Consider the following 20,994-nt stretch of genomic DNA (forward strand, 5'->3'; position numbering starts at 1 on the left):
AGGTGGAGGTGGAGGTGGAGGTGGAGGTGGAGGTGGAGGTGGAGGTGGAGGTGGACGTGGGGGTGGTGGTGGACGTGGAGGTGGACGTGGAGGTGGAGGTGGACGTGGAGGTGGAGGTGGAGGTGGAGGAGGAGGGGGAGGTGGAGGGGGGGGGGGGGGGGGGGGGGGGGGGGGGGGGGGGGGGGGGGGGGGGGGGGGGGGGGGGGGGGGGGGGGGGGGGGGGGGGGGGGGGGGGGGGGGGGGGGGGGGGGGGGGGGGGGGGGGGGGGGGGGGGGGGGGGGGGGGGGGGGGGGGGGGGGGGGGGGGGGGGGGGGGGGGGGGGGGGGGGGGGGGGGGGGGGGGGGGGGGGGGGGGGGGGGGGGGGGGGGGGGGGGGGGGGGGGGGGGGGGGGGGGGGGGGGGGGGGGGGGGGGGGGGGGGGGGGGGGGGGGGGGGGGGGGGGGGGGGGGGGGGGGGGGGGGGGGGGGGGGGGGGGGGGGGGGGGGGGGGGGGGGGGGGGGGGGGGGGGGGGGGGGGGGGGGGGGGGGGGGGGGGGGGGGGGGGGGGGGGGGGGGGGGGGGGGGGGGGGGGGGGGGGGGGGGGGGGGGGGGGGGGGGGGGGGGGGGGGGGGGGGGGGGGGGGGGGGGGGGGGGGGGGGGGGGGGGGGGGGGGGGGGGGGGGGGGGGGGGGGGGGGGGGGGGGGGGGGGGGGGGGGGGGGGGGGGGGGGGGGGGGGGGGGGGGGGGGGGGGGGGGGGGGGGGGGGGGGGGGGGGGGGGGGGGGGGGGGGGGGGGGGGGGGGGGGGGGGGGGGGGGGGGGGGGGGGGGGGGGGGGGGGGGGGGGGGGGGGGGGGGGGGGGGGGGGGGGGGGGGGGGGGGGGGGGGGGGGGGGGGGGGGGGGGGGGGGGGGGGGGGGGGGGGGGGGGGGGGGGGGGGGGGGGGGGGGGGGGGGGGGGGGGGGGGGGGGGGGGGGGGGGGGGGGGGGGGGGGGGGGGGGGGGGGGGGGGGGGGGGGGGGGGGGGGGGGGGGGGGGGGGGGGGGGGGGGGGGGGGGGGGGGGGGGGGGGGGGGGGGGGGGGGGGGGGGGGGGGGGGGGGGGGGGGGGGGGGGGGGGGGGGGGGGGGGGGGGGGGGGGGGGGGGGGGGGGGGGGGGGGGGGGGGGGGGGGGGGGGTGGAGGTGGGGGTGGAGGTGGAGGTGGAGGTGGATGTGGAGTTGGAGGTGGATGTGGAGGTGGATGTGGACGTGGTGGTGGTTGAGGTGGACATGGACATGGAAGTGGATGTGGTGGTGGTGGAGGTGCACGTGGTTGTGGTAGTGGTGGTAGCGTGAGTTTGTTTCCTGGAAACAAATTTCACATTGTTCTGGGAACTTGTTCTGACATCAGAACATCTTGGAGGAGGGGCTGAAGCCCAGACAATGGTGATGGTCAGGAGCACTTCTTGACCAGGGCTGCTTAGCCACACAAGCCTCTGCCCTTCTATTTAAACCAAAATGTGGCTTGTTAGGGGGGCTGTCAGGGTCCAGGCTCTGACCTTAACTCAGTAACATTAGCATGGAGAAAGGAGCGTCTGTTCTCAAACTTCATTTTCAAGCATTATTTTGTTCATCCCAAGAGACTTAGATGCCTCTTCTCTACAACTATATGGCCCTGTGCAATGGCTCTCCTCTCCTGACCTGCCTTGAGGGTCAGTCATTTCCTGGAGCCTCTTCTTCCTCAATCCAAAGCTAACCATCCCTCCACATCCTGAAGGTTATAGGGTAGAGGTCTGGTCTCCAATTTGCCCATGCCTCCACCTGGGGCAAGTTTCAGTTCCAAGTCACCACTATGGTTTCTTTCAGGAAAGCTGGCTGTCCTTCATATCAACAGAACCCCTAGTGACCTGCCTAGGCCTGCCTGGATGTGCCTGAAATGGTGCTGTGGCAACAGGGCAGCCTTCTCTGTCACAATCACATTCCACACTATGCTGGCACTGGGTGGGGATGGAAGAGGGGGAGGTCTGTAGGTGTTATGGTTAGAGTTCAATGCCCCAGGTCCTGCTGTTTGGACAGGACAGCTTCTAGGAACATCTTAGAGACTGGAGGTCCTGGGGACAATAGTTTAGATCTGATGTAGGAACTATAGGGATGAGGGTAGAATTCAGTGGCAGGTCAGGGTCCAACAAGAAGCTAGAGGCTAAGAGACAAATGTGGGCCCAGTGGCAGGTTCCCACATAGGGACAAAGACAGGTAACACAGCTTTAAGCATGAGGCCCTTTGGGAAAGAGTCAAAAGTGAGCTGGTGCATGAGACTCTCAAGAAAGTTCAAGACTAAAGAAGAAAGTTGTGGGGAGCCTCACATGGACGCCCCACTGTCAAGAGGGCATACAGTTGGATTTCTGTCTCAAGCCTGTGCTTCCTGAAGGTGTGCCCATACGTGGACCCCTTCATGTGCTGGAATCCATCATGGTAACTGCACATTCAAGCTCTCGGTGGGCCCACTGTCATGTCCTGAGGTTCGGCAGGAAACAAGCAGTCCCTGCTCTCAAAAAGTTCCTGGGAATTACAATGCCTATTGACAAGTTCTGTAACGGCCCAGTCCTCTGAGGAAGATTCACAGGGGTCAGTCATAGGAAGCAAGAGCATTCCAGAAGGGAGGAAAAGAAGAAGGGCGGGATGCAAGGAGGCTGCATCGGAGGTGGTCTAGATCGAGCGGCAGCATCTGATACAGGCAGGCGCCTGGCTTCCTGGTGATGGTGGGCTTCCGGAGGTCATGCCACACCCTGGAGGTGGACGGGAGGTACCGGCAGAGTGTAGATGAGCGGCAGCATCTGATACAGGCAGGCTCCTGGCTTCCTGGTGATGGTGGGCTTCCAGAGGTCATGCCACACCCTGGAGGTGGACGGGAGGTACCGGCAGAGTGTAGATGAGAGATCTGCAGAGGTTGCCTGAGGAGATGGTGGAAGAGGAAGGAAGGGCCAGGCAGGGAGAGCAGGCTTGGGCAACTCACCTAGGATACCTCCTCCAGGGTGGCTCCTTTCCTCAGTATAGGCCCTTGATTAGCTCACAAAACAAAACAAACAGATACAGATAACACTACCCACTAGCTTTGAAAAACAGCAGTATGTTGCAGACCAGAGTGGCAGAGGATGGGTAATACCAAGTCCTGCACATGGATACTATGGCCCACCCTCTCCCGCTCTCTCCTAAGAGCTCCTGCTCTACATGGAGAACCCTGAACCCCTCAGAGGAAGGACACGCCCTCCACTTGACTCCAAATTGAATTCTGTTCTGGGATGTTAGAGCTTGAGGCTGGGAGTGGGGGCGGAGATGAGACTCCTCAAGACTACCGTGGGAAGCGCTTTCAAAGTGAAGATAGGTTCACCTGAGGGAAGGTCTCTCTTGTCTTCCTCCAATTCCCCTCTCATTGAAATCTACCCTTCCTTGTGGCTGGAGAGATGGCTCAGGGGTTAAGAGCACTGACTTCTGTTGCAGAAGACCTGGATTCGATTCCCAGCACCCACACAGCAGCTAATAGCCATCTATAACTCCAGTTCCAGGGGATCCAATGTCCTCTTCTGGCCTCCATGGACATTGCATGACAGAGATGCACTTGAATACATGCAGGCAAAATACTCGTACACATAAAATAAAAATCAACCAGTCAAAAAAATTTTTAGAAAAATCTACCTTTCCTGAGTGTAACCTTTCATTCTAGAACATTTTGCTTTGGTAACTACTGCCCGGAATGGTTCTGTTTCTGCAACATAAATCCAACATTTCTGAGTCTGCTTTAAATCAATGTATTTATTCATTTAGCCTGTAGAATGTCTTACTCTTCAACAAAACTAAAGAGGATGAGGTTAGACAACTGTGCTTTACATATGGGGAAACTGAGTCATAAAGGGGGAGAGCAATTTTGTTTTTTAGTGTCAGTTGAAAATATTTTTATTTATTATTATTGTGTATATATGTGTGTGCATGATATGTATGGAGGTGTGCATATGCCATACACACATGGGGCTCAAAGGGCAACTTTGTGGGGTGCATTTTCTTTTTCCACCTTTATGAGTTTTAGGGACCTAACTTGAGTCAGAGGTCAGCATCGCCAGGCAGCGAGCCCCTTTGCCCACTGAACCATCTCACTTGCCTGAGGCAGTGATTTTCAAGGACTAATAGAGTCCATATTAGTCTCTACAGAGAATATGGGTGTCCTATGGTCTGGTGCCATTTCTCGTTACGATTTCAGGCAGGCTCAGGAACAGACCCCTCTCAAGCCCCAAGCACGTGGATGGGAGCGAGAGATGAAGAAATTGCAGAGCCGCAACTCAGCCCCGTGTCCAGACACTGTTCCCGAGGCTGCTCTTCCTTATACGGACTAGGCCCTGTCCCCCAGGGTCTAGGGCATGTCTCCTGGCCTAATATCCTGAAGGTTAGGGTTAGGTTTCCTTTTAAGAAATGTTAGGACAAAGTAGCATGGTTAACTGAGGCAGTGTCCAGAGCCCTCTTTCTGGAATTTTCTGTGTGGCACAGGCAAGCCCTTGAACTTCAGTGTTACAGCCTAGGGTATTGGACTAGAGGCTTCCTGAGGAATCGGTCAGCTCTGGTCTCCAAGGTTCACCCTGACCATGGTCACATGGGTAGATATTAGCACCTGTGTATTTATTGAAGTAGATCAGGGACCAATGAAGGATGCAGCTCTAACACTTGGACCATGTGAAAGGTGAGAAGCCCTGTCATCAGATCAGCTGGTGCTGGCGTCACAGGTCACAGGAATGGCAAGTAAGGAACTCCAGATTCTGTCCCAGGGCTTTAGCTCAGCGTGGACCCTGCTTGACACAGACCAGCTGCAGTTTATCCAGACCCAGCTGCTCTGACATCACACCTGCTGCCTCCCTGGCTTCACCTCCCTCTACCCTGACCAGCGTTTCTGCCTCCAACAGTGCTCAGACTGAGTTCTTCACTCTCCCTCTGCCTGTGTGTGCAGCTCTCTGCCTCCGCCTCTGCCTCTTTGAACCCTTTTGTAGCTGTTCTGTAGCCTATATCATTGTGTGAAGCTTAATGTGTGACCCAAGAGCTAATATCAGCAATTAATATTGGAATAAAAGAACTAGCGGGTGCCAACAGCCAAGCTATCAAGTGATGGCTCCGTAGGTAAGAGCACTTCCTGCTCTTCCAGAGGACTCAAATTTAGTTCCCAGCATCCAAGTCAGGCAGCTCTCAACTGCCTGTAACTCCAGCTCCAGGGGATCCAACACCATAGGCACATGCCCCCACATGGACTCACATACATACACATACTTTTAAAATAATGAAAATAAATCTTTAAAAAATATTTTAAAACTGATGTAGCTTGTGAATTGATTACTCACTAAATTCTCACCATACAGAAAGACACAAATGTGTCCTGCATCCCTGGCATAGCATAATCATGACAGCTAAACACTCCTCAATGTTTTCTCTGCCCCCCCGAGTCAACAGGTTGGTTTTTTAACCATCTCCTAAGAAATGTGTAGAGTTTTGCCTTCTTTATGGAATGGACAGGTAATTTCTTGTCTCTTCTATATTAATCAAAATTCTCCAAAGAAAAACAACAGAAAGCAGAGGTGTGTGTGTGTGTGTGTGTGTGTGTGTGTGTGTGTGTAAAAAGTTATTATAAGGAACTGGCTCATGCAATCATGGAGGCTGCTAAGTCTCAGGTTCTACAGTGTGAGCTGTCAAAATGGAACCCCAGGAGAAGTGGGGGAGTTCCAGTCAGGAGCGGATATGTCAGCCTGCGGACAAGGGAAAGAAACCAGTACAAACATGGGGAACATGATTATATTAGTTAATTTTCTCATTGCTGTGACAAAGCCCTTGACAAAAGCAACTTATTTATTTATTTATTTATTTATTTATTTATCTTTTACCTTTTTGAGACAGGGTCTCCCTGTAGCCCCAGCTGCCCTGGAACTCACTATGTAGACTAGGCTGGCCTTGAACTCACAGAGATCCACCTGCCTCTGCCTCCCGAGTGCTGGGATTAAAGGTGTGCACCACCACACCCTGCCAACAAAAGCAATTTAAAGAAAGAAAGAGTTTACTCGGACTCACAGTTCAAGGGCAGGGCCCTTCACGGCAGCAAGAGTGGATGGCGTCTGCATTCAGGAAGCAGAAAGAGGTGAGGTGGGGACATGGTTCACTTTCACATTTTCCTGCAACGTGTGACCCAGTCCACGGAATGGTACCACCATATTTGGAACAGAGCTGGGATTCAAGGTGTACGCCACCACACTAGCCTAAGAAATAATTTTTTAAGAAATATATATATTTCTAAATGTGCTTCCTTTTCTTTTTCCCCCTTTTATATATTTGAGACTGATTCTCACTGTGTAGCACTGGCTGGCCTGGAATTTACTGTGTGGACCAGGCTGGTCTTGAATTCACAGAGATCCATCTGCCTCTACCTCCCAAGAGCTGGGACTAAAGGCAATAAATGCTTTTTCAGATAAATTACTGATTGAGCTGGGCGTGGTGGTGCATGCCTTTAATCCCAGCACTCCAGAGGCAGATCTCTGTGAGTTCAAGGACAGCCTGTTCTACATAGTGAGTTGCAGTCCAGTCAGGACTACAGGGAGACCCTGTCTCAAAAAGACCAAAATAAATAAACTAAATAAATTACTGAGTACCAGCTATTCTGTTATAGCAAAAAAAATTGTATATCACTTCTTTTTAAAAAAAAAGATTTATTATTTTTATGTATAGGTGTGTATGCCTTCATCATGAATTTATGTGTACTATGTGCTTGCAGGAGCCCCCAGAAATCAGAAGAAACCATCAGATCCCTTGGAACTGGTGTTACTGGCAGTCGTAAGCCTTATGTGGGCAGTGGGAACTGAACCCGGATCCTCTGCAAGAGCAGCAAGCCCTCTTCACCACTGAGCTGTCTCTCCAGCCCTGGACACCACTTCTTGAATAAAAAATCCGAGTACCTTCCTTACTAACATTGAGAAGATTAAGTAAGTAATACAGATAAAAATATTAAGCAGGCTGCTTTCTTCTAATCTGCCCCAAGCCAGATGGAGAATTTATATGAATAATCAAGGCAAGTTTCTGAAGTATGTATCTGTCTAAAAAAGTACTTTCACAGAAATAATACTTTCCCCCAAGAAGCTGGAGTTGGGAGCCAAGTCATGAAGATGATCAGTACTTTTTCATTTGTTGTGAAGCTGGTTTGGTACCTCTGTTTTCTGTTTACACCCCTGTGGCAATTCAATCTGCACCACTCCCCTGGCACAGGCCACAGGTGGCATTGTTCAATTAGCTGTTGTTCGATGTGTATGAATTGCACTCTAACCAGCGACCTAGGGCACTCTGTTTAACCTCTCTGAGCTACTTTCTTTCACTCTGAAGAATGGCACTAATGCTGTTTCCATCACAGAGTTTTATGAAGGATAGGACGGTATGTGGAGATGGTGGTGGTATACCTGGCACACAGTATCCCCACCCACATCTTCCTCCTTGCATCCAGTCCCAGCCAGAGCATAGAGTCTATTAGAAATCTCTAGGCCATTGACACAAAGTTTGAATTTGTTTTGCTTAAAGTCCAGTGCCTCTTGTGAGTATTAGGTATTTCTGTGTCTCCCAAATCACAAAATCCCACACTCTGAATCTCAATATGTGATCAGTCAGGAGAGGATTTTTTTGCCTTGGGTAAAAGCACCAGTGACCAACTAACCCTGATCTAAACTCAGCGAACCCTGCTGCTGCTTCCAGTGCGTTCTGAGATTTCCCTCCAAGCAGAGGAGGCTTTTTGAATTCTGCTTTGGACTGTGATTTGGACTGTGGGTTTTTTCCTCTTGGAGATCAGTCCCACACTGCTGTTTTCTTGGTCCCAATAGGTCCATTTCTTTCCCTGGTCCACAGATCACACCATTCTGAAGCCCCACTGGTACTTGAGGCTCAGATCCTCCACCAACAGGTGGGACTGTGCATCTTCTAGGTTTTTGAATGACAGCAGCAGTGGGTGTTCCAAATCGGTTCATCTCCATCTTATTCTGTCTGAAATGACCCTCTGCTGGCACTGAGCAGACCAGCTCATTCTTTACCAAGTGCCTGGGGTCACCTTCTTTAGATCCAAGCCTTGTGTGCACGTAACATGTTAAGGAAGAAAACAGAACTCTGGAGACATGGGGAAGGGAGGGAGAAGGGAAAGGGGAGGGGCGGAAGAGGGGAGGGAAAGGGGGGGAGAAGGAAGGGCAAAGTCAGGGAGACACCAGGTCATCCGCGAGAGTTTATCTGAACACTGCGGGAAGCTGCCCTCCTGCAGATAGCACCTTTCGGCCTTAGTAGCGCAAGAACAGAAGCTAGGAGTGGTACATGGACACGGGGAGACCTGGGAAGATCCCCGGCTGTGTCCGTGATGCCGAGAGTCCCTGTTGGAGGAACGTTTATTTTCTGCTTTCTCGTCTTCCAAAACCAGAGAACTTGTTTCACGGCTCACCGCTCTCCAGTCCTTCGGGAGGCTGACATCAGCCCGTGTGTGGGGCTAAAATACGTGTGTGTCTCTGTAACTTCTACTCGGTGACTCTGCTGTCAAACAGTAACCCTCAAAGCTTATCACCCGTTTGTCGGACGCCTGTCACATACCAGGAAGCGCACTAAATGCTGACTAAGGCATTAACAAAATTGTTGCATAGGACAGAGTCAAGGATCACATCACTGGTCAGTTTTTCCTTGGGTCTACTTTCAACCAGCTGTTTGAAACTCCCTTTCTATCGAGACCCCTTTGGACAAAGGGCACACAATTGTTTGTGGAAATCAAGATGTTCCTTATAATGACCTAAGAGTGACCTAAGTGACACTTTCTTCTAACCTACAATGGCTGATGATCCAGCCTCCTACTTGGGTTCTTAGTTAACCCATGCTGCCTCCTAGTGACCACTGCATTTTCTCAATGTTCTAAAATGGTCACCATCTGGAAATATTGTTCCCAGGGTCACCTATAATAAAGTGTAAGTTCAGAAAGCTGACACTATGTCAGAATCTGGATGGATGGGTTAATTGACTTCGTCTTTCTCTTTCTTTCTTTTTCTTTCTTTCTTCCTTCCTTCCTTCCTTTCTTTTTCTCCCTCCCTCCCTCCCTCCCTCCCCCCCTCTTTCTTTCTTTCCTTTCTTCCTACTTTCCCACCCTTCCTCCTTCTCACCTTCCCCCCACTTCCTCTCTTTCTACCATGAGGGTCCTGGGAATTGAACTCAGGTTGTCAGGCTTGGTAGGAGTCACTTTTACTCACTGAACGAGCTTGCTGCCCCTCTCCCATTGCTCAGGTTAGTCTTGAATACACTCTGTAGCCCAAGCTGACCTTGAACTTTTCATCTTCCTGCCTAAACCTCCTAAATTACTGGGATTACCTTCCTAGGCCGCCATTCCTGGCTCCTAGACCAGTCTTTCTAATCATGCTCCATTCTGAGAAGGATGGATCTGAAATTCTTCCCGGTTTGACTGTTTTCCAAATATCTTATTCCAAAAGGTCAGCACAGTGCAGAGGAGGAACACCAGTCATCAATGGTAGATGCGTCATGCAATACTAAAATGTTCCCAGTTTTGACTAGTTTCTATGGGCCAGATGTGTTGAGTAATTTGAATGACAAATGTCACCAAGGAAGCTCAGAGTCAAATCCTGGATTTCCAACTTAGAGCAATGACCTCATCTCTTTCTTGGTTTCTACATCTAAAACTGGGATGTTGATTTTATCATTATGACCTTGATACGGGAAGTAAATAAGCTAAGTACCTGGATAAGAGTTTTCTTCATTTTGATTTTCAAGAAATATTTTATTTAGTGTGTGTGTGTGTGCGTGCACACGTGTGTGTTACTGTGACAGCCAGAAAGGCATCAGATACCCTGGAGCTGGAGTTATAGGCAGTTGTGAACTGGCTGACGTAGGTAATGGTAACCAAACTCTGGTCCTCTGCAAAAGCAGCAAACACCCTTAACCGCTGAGCTATCTCTCCAGACCCTTTGATGTTTTTTAAAAAAAATTCTTGCCCTCAAACTGGTTCTTCCTGGAAAATAGTATATGATAGATGCTGAGACCACTCATAACAAAGTCAATAATCAGGTTCTTTGATGTTTTTTTTTAAAAAAAAAACAAAAACAAAACAGGTCTCACTATGTAGGGCTTGACTGCCCTCAAACTTGAAGTCCTTTTTTCTCAGCCTCCGAAGTGCTGGAATTAAGGTATGTACCACCATGCCTAGTGAGAATTGTGTTCTTTTTATCATCATCATCATCATTATTATCACTATTACTATTATTATTTGTTTTTTGTTGGTTAGTTTTTTGAGGTAGGGTCTCACTATGTAGCCCTGTCTGGCTTAGTACTTGATTTGTAAACCAGGTTGGCCTCAAACTCATAGAGATCCACCCGCCTCTGCCTGGGATTAAAGGCATGTGTCACCACACCCAGCAAGGATCCTATTGTTAAGAACACAAGGTAAGAACCCTAAGTAGAAATAAGCAGGTGCTGGGTGGAAAAATGCAGTGAAGGTAAAAGAATCTTCTAGGTATGAGGCTCCTGGTGGTTTTCAAAAGACTTTACATATATTATATAGGTATTTCATTTGAGTCTCACAATCACATGAGGACAGTAAGGCACGGTTTCTATTCATCCCATTATACAAGTGGTGAACCAAATCACAGGATCTCTGCCCAGTAACTATGGCTGGATGGGGACTTCAACATGTACAGATCAAGCATAGAACAAGGCTAAGGTCCATCCTCTGGGTAACGGGTCCTTTGGGGATTCCTGCTGGAACCAACATTTCTTGGTTTTGTTTTGTTTTGTTTTGTTTTGTTTTCTCTCTTTTTGAGACAAAGTCTCCCAGTAGCCCCAGCTGGCCTGGAACTCTCTATGTAGACCAGGCTGGCCTCAAATTTACAGAGATCTGCCTGGTTCTGCCTCCCTAGCGCTGCGATTAAAGGCATTTCTTAAATGTTCCAGATATAAAGCCCTTAGCAGTTTGCAAAGCCTGTACATATACATTGTTCTAGTTACTTTTCTTGTACTGTGATAAAACACCATGACCAAAATCACATATAGAAGAAAAAAATCCATTTTGGTTTACAGTTCCAGAGGGGCAGTCCATAATGTTAGGGGAGCCACGGCAGCAGGAGGCCAGAACAGGAAGCCGAGAGATCATATCTTCCAACTATAAACAGGAAGCAGAGAGAAAGAAAACCGGAAGTGGAGCCCAGGCTGTTAACTCTCAAAGCTGTCCCCATGGCCTACCTCCTTCATCCAGGCTGCACCTCCTAAGGGTTCCAGAACCTCCCCAAACAGCACTACGACCTGGGGACCAAGTATCCAAATATCTGAGCCCAAGGAGGACATTTCTCATTAAAACCAACACACACACACACACACACACACACACACACACAAATACATAATTTTTTTTGGTCTTTTTGAAGCAGGGTCTCCCTGTAGCTGGTCTCCCCAGCTGTCCTGGAACTCACTATGTAGACCAGGCTGACCTTGAACTCACAGAGATCCGCCTGCCTCTTCCTCCCAAGTGCTGGGACTGTAGGCGTGCACCACCATGCCCGGCTTACGTACAAAATTTTACTTAGAGAGCACCACAAAAATGGAATATTTAAGGCTTCAAATGAAACTAAGGTTAATTTTTAGTCTATGAGTAACAAATTCAATCAGTACAATTTAGAGGGTGACTCCAGTATTATGTGACAGAGCCATAATAATACAGCTAGTGTATTTTTAGAGAAAAACAATTCTACTTATAAAAATAGAATAGTAGGGGTTGGAGAGATGGCTCAGTGGTTAAGAACACTGACTATTCTTGCAGAAGACCTGGGTTCAAATCCCAGTACCCACATGGCAGCTAACAACTGTCCATAACTCCAGTCCCAGGGCATCTGACAGCCTCTTCTGTCTTCTGTGGGCATTGCACAACACGGGTGTACTTACCCACAGGCAGGCATAACACTCATACACATAAAAATAATAAATAAAATTTTAAAAACTATTTTAAAAAAATAGAATAGTAGATTGAGAGGCTATTGTGTTGTATAAAACATTTAAACTGGAAGTCAGAAGGGCTAGACTTTCCCCTCTGAATAATGCTACATGAGAATTTGGGCAAGTTACTTCACCTCTCTTGTTTTCATGTCCTCATTCAAAAATGGTGAGTAATACACATGGTTTGTTGCGTTAAACAAAACAATGAATGTCTAGTATTTAACACATATTGGTTACTCAACAATAATAAAACAGTGAATGTCCAGTGCCTAATACATATTAGATACTCGATAAATGTTTTGTGTATTCTTCCCTGCTCCTCATCTTTCTCCATCTTTGTGGGGCTCAAATTTATCAGTTACAAAAACAGAATACGGGATAGATCAGTGGCTCTCCAAACATGTGTCTTAGATAAGTAATGTCAACATTACACAGAAACTGGGTAAAAAAGCCTTGAGCCCCACCCCAAACCCAAGGATAGTCCCAGGAACCTGTGTTTCAACAAGTTGTGATAACCAGCTCCAAAATGGTCCCTAGTGATTCTCCACCTCCCGGAATTCACACCCTTGTGTGTGTAGTCCTGTCCTGCCTTGTACCAGGACTGCCTGTCTGATGAGTAAAATACATAAGAAGTTACAAATATCATTTCCAAGACTAGATTACAACATACACTATGACTTCCTCATCCTCTTGATATCTCTCTTAGGTCACCAGTTTTGGTTGCCAGATCTTTAGGACATTTGGCAGCTTTATGGAGAGGGCCATACGGTAAGGAACAGAGCTCATCTCCAGCCATGTGAGTGAGCCCTTTAGAAGCAGCTCATCCAGTGACCACTGACATGAATGAAGGCTGTAGGAATGACTTACCGCATGGACAGAATCTGGTCTCATGACTTATATTCAACCTTGCACCAAAAAGCTACTATTTATAATGTAAACAAGCTTACTGAGCCATGTGGTCTTGTGACCTGAGCACCTACCCTTGATCCCTCTGGGACCCCACTTTGCCCTTCACCCAAGATAGTGAATGAATGTGGGTGTGCTTGAGTTAGCGGATCAAGCAAAACAGCACATTCATATTCACGTCCTGATTGGAACAGTGAGAATTGAGAAGAATGCTTGATATGTGTATAGGATATCTTAGACCTAGGCATCAAAGGGCCAGATTATCTGATAGGCTAAGGGTGGATCCAAGCTTGTAGTTCCTGATTCATGCTGGAGAAACCATTTGTTCTAGTCTGTCTCACCATTGCTGTGACAAAACACTCTGACCACTACCAACTTGGGGAGGAAAGGGTTTATTTTATCTTCCATCTCCCGGGTCACAGTTCATCAGGGAGCCCAAGGTAGGAACTCAGGGAAGGAACCTGGAGGCAAGAGCTGGAGCACAGGCCATGGTAGAACACTGCATACTGGCTTGCTCTCCTGGCCCCTGCTCAGCCTGCTTTCTTATGCAACACAGGCCCACCTGCCCAGGGGTGGCACCACTCACAGTGGGCTGGGCCCTCCCACATCACTCATCAAGAAGATGCCCTTCAGACATGGCCACAGGCCAGTTCAATGGAGGCAATTCCCCAATTGAGGCTCCCTCAACCCAGGTGTGTCAAGTTGACGCTAAAGCTATCCAGCACACCATTTGAATAAAAGTATGGGTGAGGCCTGGCTCCAGAGCACAGTTTCCTGAGAGATCTGAAGGGACAAACTCTCAGAGTTTAGGCCCACCTCTGTCTATTAAAACTTAATACTAGTGTAGCTTAATAATTTCACAGCAGACAACAGTCTTTCTGTACCAGCTTTTTAAATTGAGTTGTGGCCCCACATGGGGTATATAACTGAATGTTGGGCACATAAAATGTTTGGGGACAGTAAAATGCACAGTGATCAAAAATTAATTGAAAAATCAAACACAGAATGAATCCAAGGTCAGAGCTCACCCCTGTGGCTTTGGTTTCTTCTTTTCTTTCTATTTTATGTGTATGAATGTTTTGCCTTCATGTATGTAACTGTACCCATGTCATGCAGTGCCCACAGAGGTCAGAAGAGGGTGCCAAATCCCCTGGAACTGGAGCTATGGATGATTGTTAGCCACCATGTGGGTGCTGAGTATCAAATCTGGGTCCTCTGGAAGAGCAGACAGTGCTCTTAACCACCAAGCCATCTCTCCAGCCCTGCCCCTGTTGCTCTGTATGCCTCCACTACAGCCTGGGTTCTGAACAGACAACCTGTGCAGGTTGCAGGGCACAAGCCATCATGTCACTCAACACCAGTGCCTGCTTGATACACCATGGCTCAGATTTAACACTGTTGTATGTTATGAGTTTCTGTGTTTTTGCTGTACATACGAAGTTTTCTGTAAATATAAGAACATAATGGCTTCATTTCTCAACATTTATCAGATTGGTAGATCTCTGGATTATATTGTGTTCAAATGCCTGATTTTAAAAATTGCTGTTTGAGGGGCCTGGAGAGATGGCTCAAGGGTTAAGAGCACTGACTGCTCTTACAGAAGACCCAGGTTTAGTTCCCAGCATCCACATGGCAGCTAACAACCATCCTAAGTCCAGTTCCAGGGGATTTGACACGTTCTTCTGACCTCCATGGGCATTGTACAACATGGGTACACTTATATACATGAAGGAAATATATAAAAAATAAATTAAAAGGACATTTTTAAAAAGTTGCTGCTTGAGTTTAATAAAAAACAAAAACAAAAACAGTGAATGAATTTTATCTTGGAATTAGGATAGAATTTCCAACAGTTTCTGAAATGGCCCTAAATATATGTCATCATTCTGTACTACATATTATATGAAATGGAAATTTTGTCATGAAATCTAAAAAATCAAAATATTAATGAATGCTGAAGAAACATTGAAAATGCTTTATGTCCTGAATTATCAAATATTCAGCCAAGATTTAATTCTTTATGTGAATACAAACACATTCAACTTCATTCATATTCAAATTTTCTTTCAGCTTTAATAAATGGTAAAATTATGTGTATGCCAAAGAAATGTTTTAAAATTAATTTATTTGTGATTTATTATCAGTAAATTTTATTTGTATACATATTTTATTACCTACCTGCCTGGCATTGTGTAAAAATTTCTCAGGCAAGAAGGGGTCCTAAGTGGGAAAAGTTCAGAAAGCTCTGTACTAAATCACTTCTAGATTCCTGATCACAGAGACTAAGTGAGATAACCACCATACACTATTTTGAGCTGCTATTCAGGGACCAGTTGTTACACAGCAGTAGATGGATAGTATACAAGCCTTCTAGGCAGTTCTGATGTACACTTGAGTTTGAGTTCCCCTTGCCGTAGATGATTTCTATGTTTCTTTCCAACTCAAAAATTTTGGAATTTTGTGATGATTATTAAAATTAAAACCAATCAAGGTGGGGTTGGAGAGATTGCTCAGTGGTTAAGAGCACTGGTTGTTCTTGAAGAAGACCCGGGTTCAAATCCCAGCACCCACATGGCAGCTAACAACTGTCCGTAACTCCAGTTCTAGGGAATCTGACTGCCTCTTCTATCCTCCACGGGCATTGCACAACCCGGGTGCACTTACATGCATGCAGGCAATACACACATGCACATAAAATAAAAAAATAAAACCAATCAAGGAGTAACTGCTAGGGTTGGTAGTTCACACCTATAATCATAACCACTGTAAGGTTGAGATAGGAGGATCATGAGTTTCAGGTCAGCCGGTCTATATAGAAAGATTGTATCAAAAAAGACCAAAAAAGGAGGGCAGACAGTGGGGGAAGGGATAGGCACATAGCTCAGGGCACAGGGGCTGGGAAGCTGGGTGGTGGGTGCATCCTGGGGGTGGGGAGCATCCAGGAGGCAGCTGTGAGCACCCCACCATACTGCATTCCTGCCCATATACCTCTCTTGCCAAATGCTGGGCCTGCAAGTGACCACTGAGTTGCACACCCATAGTGGGCCAGCAACATCACCCAGGTGACAAGTTGGGCTCAGGTAAGAAAGAACTTGGCAAATTAAGAGAGAAAATGGCTGGAGAGTCAAGATGGTGGCTGTGGCAGCTCTTGGCAAAATGTGACGTCTTCGGGTAAGAAGATGTTTCATCACTGGCTCCCTGTGGCCAGGAAGGAAGATGTAAAGGCCACAGTTACCCCCCAAAAGCCAGAACCTTGATCATGGAAAACAACAACAACAACAAAAACAAAACATAAGATCCATCTGTCTCGTTGAGCAAGAGTAAAAGGTGGTTTCTCCAAACTCTGGTTGTCTCTCATGAGCCTAGAGCTATGGTTCCCTCCCATCGGCTTGGAGCTGTGGTTGTCTCCCATAAGCCTGGAACTGTGGTTTCCTCCCAAGAGCTGGAGCTGTGGTCCCATTCCATGAACATGTACCTGTGGTCCCTCCCACCCCCCCGCCACCAAGAGCCTGAAATTATGGCTCCTCTCATGAGCTGGAGCTGCAGTCCTCTCCTGTGAACTTTGGCTGTGGTTGAGTTAGGGCAGTGATCACCTCCTGAGAACTGGAGCTGTGGTCCCCTCTCATGAACCTGGAACTGTGGTCCCATCCTGTGAACCTGGAACTGTTGTCCCCTACTATGAGCTGGAGCAGTGGTCCCCTCCCATAAGCCAGAGTTCAGGTCCCCTCCCTTGAACCTAGATCTGTGGTCCTCTCTTGTGAGCTGGAGTTGTGGTCCCTCCCTGGGAGCTGGAGTGGTGGTTTTCTGTTATGAGCTGAAGTTGTGGTCCCCTCACAGGAACTTGGAGCTTTGGTCCCCTATCATGAACCAAGGTTCCACATTCCTCTGGTGGTGGTAGGCTGATGATAGAGGGAACAGAGCAAAGGATGGAGGACTTCCCAATGTTGGATAGTAGTTTCAGCCTTCTCTGGGTGACTGAATTCCCCACGGCGCCCTCCCCTGAGGTCCCAGGAGTCTGAACTTACAATTAGAACTCTTTCCCTAGTTAAAATGTTAGGATTCGGAGTTAGAGTCACAGGTGGAACAGAAAAGCAGCCAACTTCAACAATCCAAATTGACCTTTATTAGTCAATGAGGAGTGGCTATTGATAAGGGAAGTCTGCATTAGCTACACCAGCCAAACAGCAGGGGAGCTTAAGTATCCTTGTGTATATAAAGAGAGTCATAGGAATCGAGTAAGGGATTTAGGGACCACACCCCCCACCACCACACGCATAAGGGTCTCAGAAGGACTTGTGCCCAAAATGAGACCCGAAGACCTGTTTGCAGAGACTGTTTTATGGTTGGGGTTTATGGAGGTCCCAGGTGGACTGATTTGCAGAACCAAAATTGCTTAATGGTTTGGGGTTTATCATGGTCTCCCCTCATATAACAGTGGCTTTGCCTCTTATTTGGGGGACAGAGAAGGTCTCTGTCGTGTGTGGATTCTTGTGTTGGGAGGACCGATTCTCTAGGCTGGACATGTGCTCTTCACTGCATATGTGGTCCCAGGTGTCCAGGCCTTGATGTTGGACCTGTCTCATTCCCAGACACCAAGAGGTTTTCCATTATTTTTCTATTACTGTTCTACAGTCCCCATACCTTTATGCCCTAATTGGACCTCTAGAGATAAAAGTAAGTCTGGGAAGTTAAAAAAAAGAAAGGAAGAAAGAAAGAAAGAAAAGAGAAAGAAAGAACTAGAAAGTACTGTAATAACTAAACTGATAGAATTCTCAAACTAAAAATACATAATTATATTTTAGAATATAAATTTGCAATTATATATATATCTACTATTATTTTTGAATATTATTTACTGACAAAAATGATGTGAAATTCATTACTGTTGCTATAATGTGAGTTTGACATTCACTCCCTTCCCAAATTCTCCAACCTACACAAAGTTTTTCCATGTAATCATGCTATTTCTTAAAGAGAGCAATGCTAATAAAAAATTTTTAAATTTAAAAAAGACCAAAACAGCATCAACAATAAAACAAGCAAACAGACAAAAGAAAAACCAAGAAGAAGAAAAGGAGGAAGAGGAGGAAGAGAAAAGAGAAAGGAGGTAAACACAGAATGGGGGTGAAAACAACTAAAATTCATTATATAAATGAATGAAACCGTCAGATAATTTTAAAAATCTTTTAAAGGATGAAAGAAAAAACAAATGGTTCTTATTTCTGCCCAAAACAAGAGAGCATTGGCCCTGGAAGCAAATGGGTATCAAACCTCAAGGAAAACCTAGTAGAGCTGGACAAACTGACGAGGAGGTTAACTGGGCAAAAGTACAGCATATTCCTTACCTGCCAGTGGATTCTAAGATTAACAACACCCTTTGTTTGGAAACGCTCAGAGATGACACTGCCGAAGTTTACCAAATCACAAGGTGCATGGTTAGGACTGTAGACTTATTCCAGGAGATGCAGTGGAAAGGACCCAGACTTCAGAATCAGACCAACTGGAGTCTGCTCTGTTGAGGGTCCTCATTTGTGGACGTTCAACCACCTGAGTGGCAGCTTCTCCATCAGTAGAAACAGAAATAATAATGCTGTCAAGCGTGGGGAAAGGACAGGCAGACAGCAGACAGACTCTGCAGGACTCTGCAGGGAATAAATTGAGGAAAATTGGACAGCTGCTACAGAAGAGGTGAGTGATGGCCAAAACTGTTTACTTTCAATAGCAAAAGTAAAATAGGAAACTTTACAGAACAGGAAAATGTCCAGCATCCATCCCAGAGGGATCACCGTGGTCTGGGGAGCTCTCCTTCTTCTGAGAGGGAATGATCAAAGGAATGAAAAACTGGCACTTTACAAGACAGGAAGAGCAAAAAAGGGGGGGAGGGTGCACAGCACCAAAAGAGGGAGAAGAGATACCCCAAAACTCTTTCCTGGCACTCTGCTGAAGTAGAGATTCCATTCAAAAAAGACCCAGCTGAGTCAGTGGCTTTGTGGCCCCAGGCCTTCCATGAACGGTGCCCTTTGGGGATGAAGATCAAGTGTTATGGAATTATACACTGAAACTCACCCAGTGGAATGCCTTTAGACTATGGGGAAGAAACTTTGAATCAGAAACATGCAACATTCAGTGAGGTGAAAACTCAGTTAGAGCCAGAGTTTGTGGGGAACAGAGACAGGTTCCAAGTAGAGATCCTGACATCTGAAAGGACCAACTGGAGCATGACCAGAGTTTACCCATGGCTCACTGAAGGGAGTAGCATCTGTGACTTCATTTTGAAAGGACTGTTCAAGGATGTGGCTGGCATCTGGGAGCCTGAGAAGGAACGCTGAGTCAAGGTGAGATACCCCAATTAGATCACATGCCCAGCCAGTTCTCTCAGCTCCACATTTATTATTTCCTCTCTCTCTCTTTCTCTTCTTTTTTCTTTTTATCTATTCTTTCCTTTTCAGTTTTCTTTTTAATTTTAAAGATTTATTTATGTGTATGTGTGTGCATGTGTGTGTTTGAGGGTATGCACATGTATAGGTGCACCCACCTGTGCTCATATGTGGAGGCCATAAGACAGTATCAAGTCTCTTCCTGTCATTCCTGCCTATTCCTCGGAGCAGGGTCAGTCTCTCCCTGAACCTGGGGCTTGAGAAACCTTTGGCCAAACTTACCAAAAGAAAGAGGAGAAAGTCTCTAACATTAGGGACGAAAAGGGAGACATTATAACAGATATCAATGAAATTCAGAAAATCATTATGGCATAATTTAAAGACTTGTAGTCCACTAAATTGGAAGATCTGAAAGAAATTGATGATTGTGCAAACATATGACATACCGAAATGACACTAATATGGGATAAAAGATCTATAACAAGTAATGAGATTGAAGCAGCAAAGAAACAAAAGACCCCCAACTGAAAAGAAAAGTTCAGGCCCTGGTGGATTCACTGTCAGACCTTTAACGAATAACCAACACTAAGCTTCTCAAACTATTCCAAAACACAGGTAAGAAAGGAACACTACCAAGCTCTTTTTGTGAAGCCATTATTATCCTAATACCAAAACCAGATACAGACCTAACAGAAAAGAAAATTATAGACCAATCTCCCTAATGGACATAAATGTAAAAATTCTCAGTAAAATACCTGGAAAACAAATTCTAAAGATCATTTATCTTACATCAAAAATATCATTCATCATGATCAAGTTGCTTTTATTCCAGAGATACAGGAATGATTCAGAATATGCAAATCAATAAATGTGCTGAAGGACAGAATAAGTCCATCACATAAATGGACTGAAGAATAGAAATCGCATGATCATTTCAATGCAGAAAAGGCTTTTGACAATATCTAAAAGCCTTTCATGATAAAAAGCCTTTCCACGACAATCAGGAGCAAGACGGGGCATCTACTTTCTGCACTGTTGTTCAGTATGTATGTAAAGTCCTAGAAGAACAAAAGAAGAGAAAGAAGTAAAAGGAATATTATTAGTAGAGAAAATATCCTTGTTCACAAATGATAAGATTCTAGACATAAGAGACCCTACAGATTCCCCCAGAAATCTTTTATATCTGATAGACACTTTCAGCAAAGTGAAGTACATAAAATTAACATACAAAAATAGTAGCGTCCAGACTTGAGAAGTGGCTCAGCAGTTAAGAGCATGTGCTGCTCTTCCAGAGGACCTGCACTTGGTTCCCAGCACCCATATAAGGTGACTCAAAACTACCTATAACTGAACTCCAGCTCTAGAGGGAACCATTTCCTCTGGCCTCTTCAGGCATCTGCACTCACATGCACATAGCCACATAGAGATGTACAAACACATGTCCACATAATTAAAAATTTTAAAATCCTTAAAAAACAGTAGTCTAGGGCTGGGTTATAGCTCAGCTGGTAGAATACTTGTTTAGTATGCACAAAACCTAGGTTCAGTCTCCAGCATGGTATAAACTGAGTGTGGTGGCCCATGTCTGTAATTCCAAGTCTCAGGAAGCAAAGGCTTTCAGGAAAATCAGACATTCATGGTCACTCTGAGCTATGTAGTGAACTTGAGTCCAGTCTGGGCGTGGTGGCACATGCCTTTGATCCCAGAACTCAGGAGGCAGAGGCAGGTGGATCTCTGTGAG

The sequence above is a fragment of the Nannospalax galili genome, unplaced genomic scaffold, assembly GCF_000622305.1.
Source record: "Nannospalax galili isolate Female #2095 unplaced genomic scaffold, S.galili_v1.0 scaffold44, whole genome shotgun sequence".
Classification (NCBI taxonomy): domain Eukaryota; kingdom Metazoa; phylum Chordata; class Mammalia; order Rodentia; family Spalacidae; genus Nannospalax; species Nannospalax galili.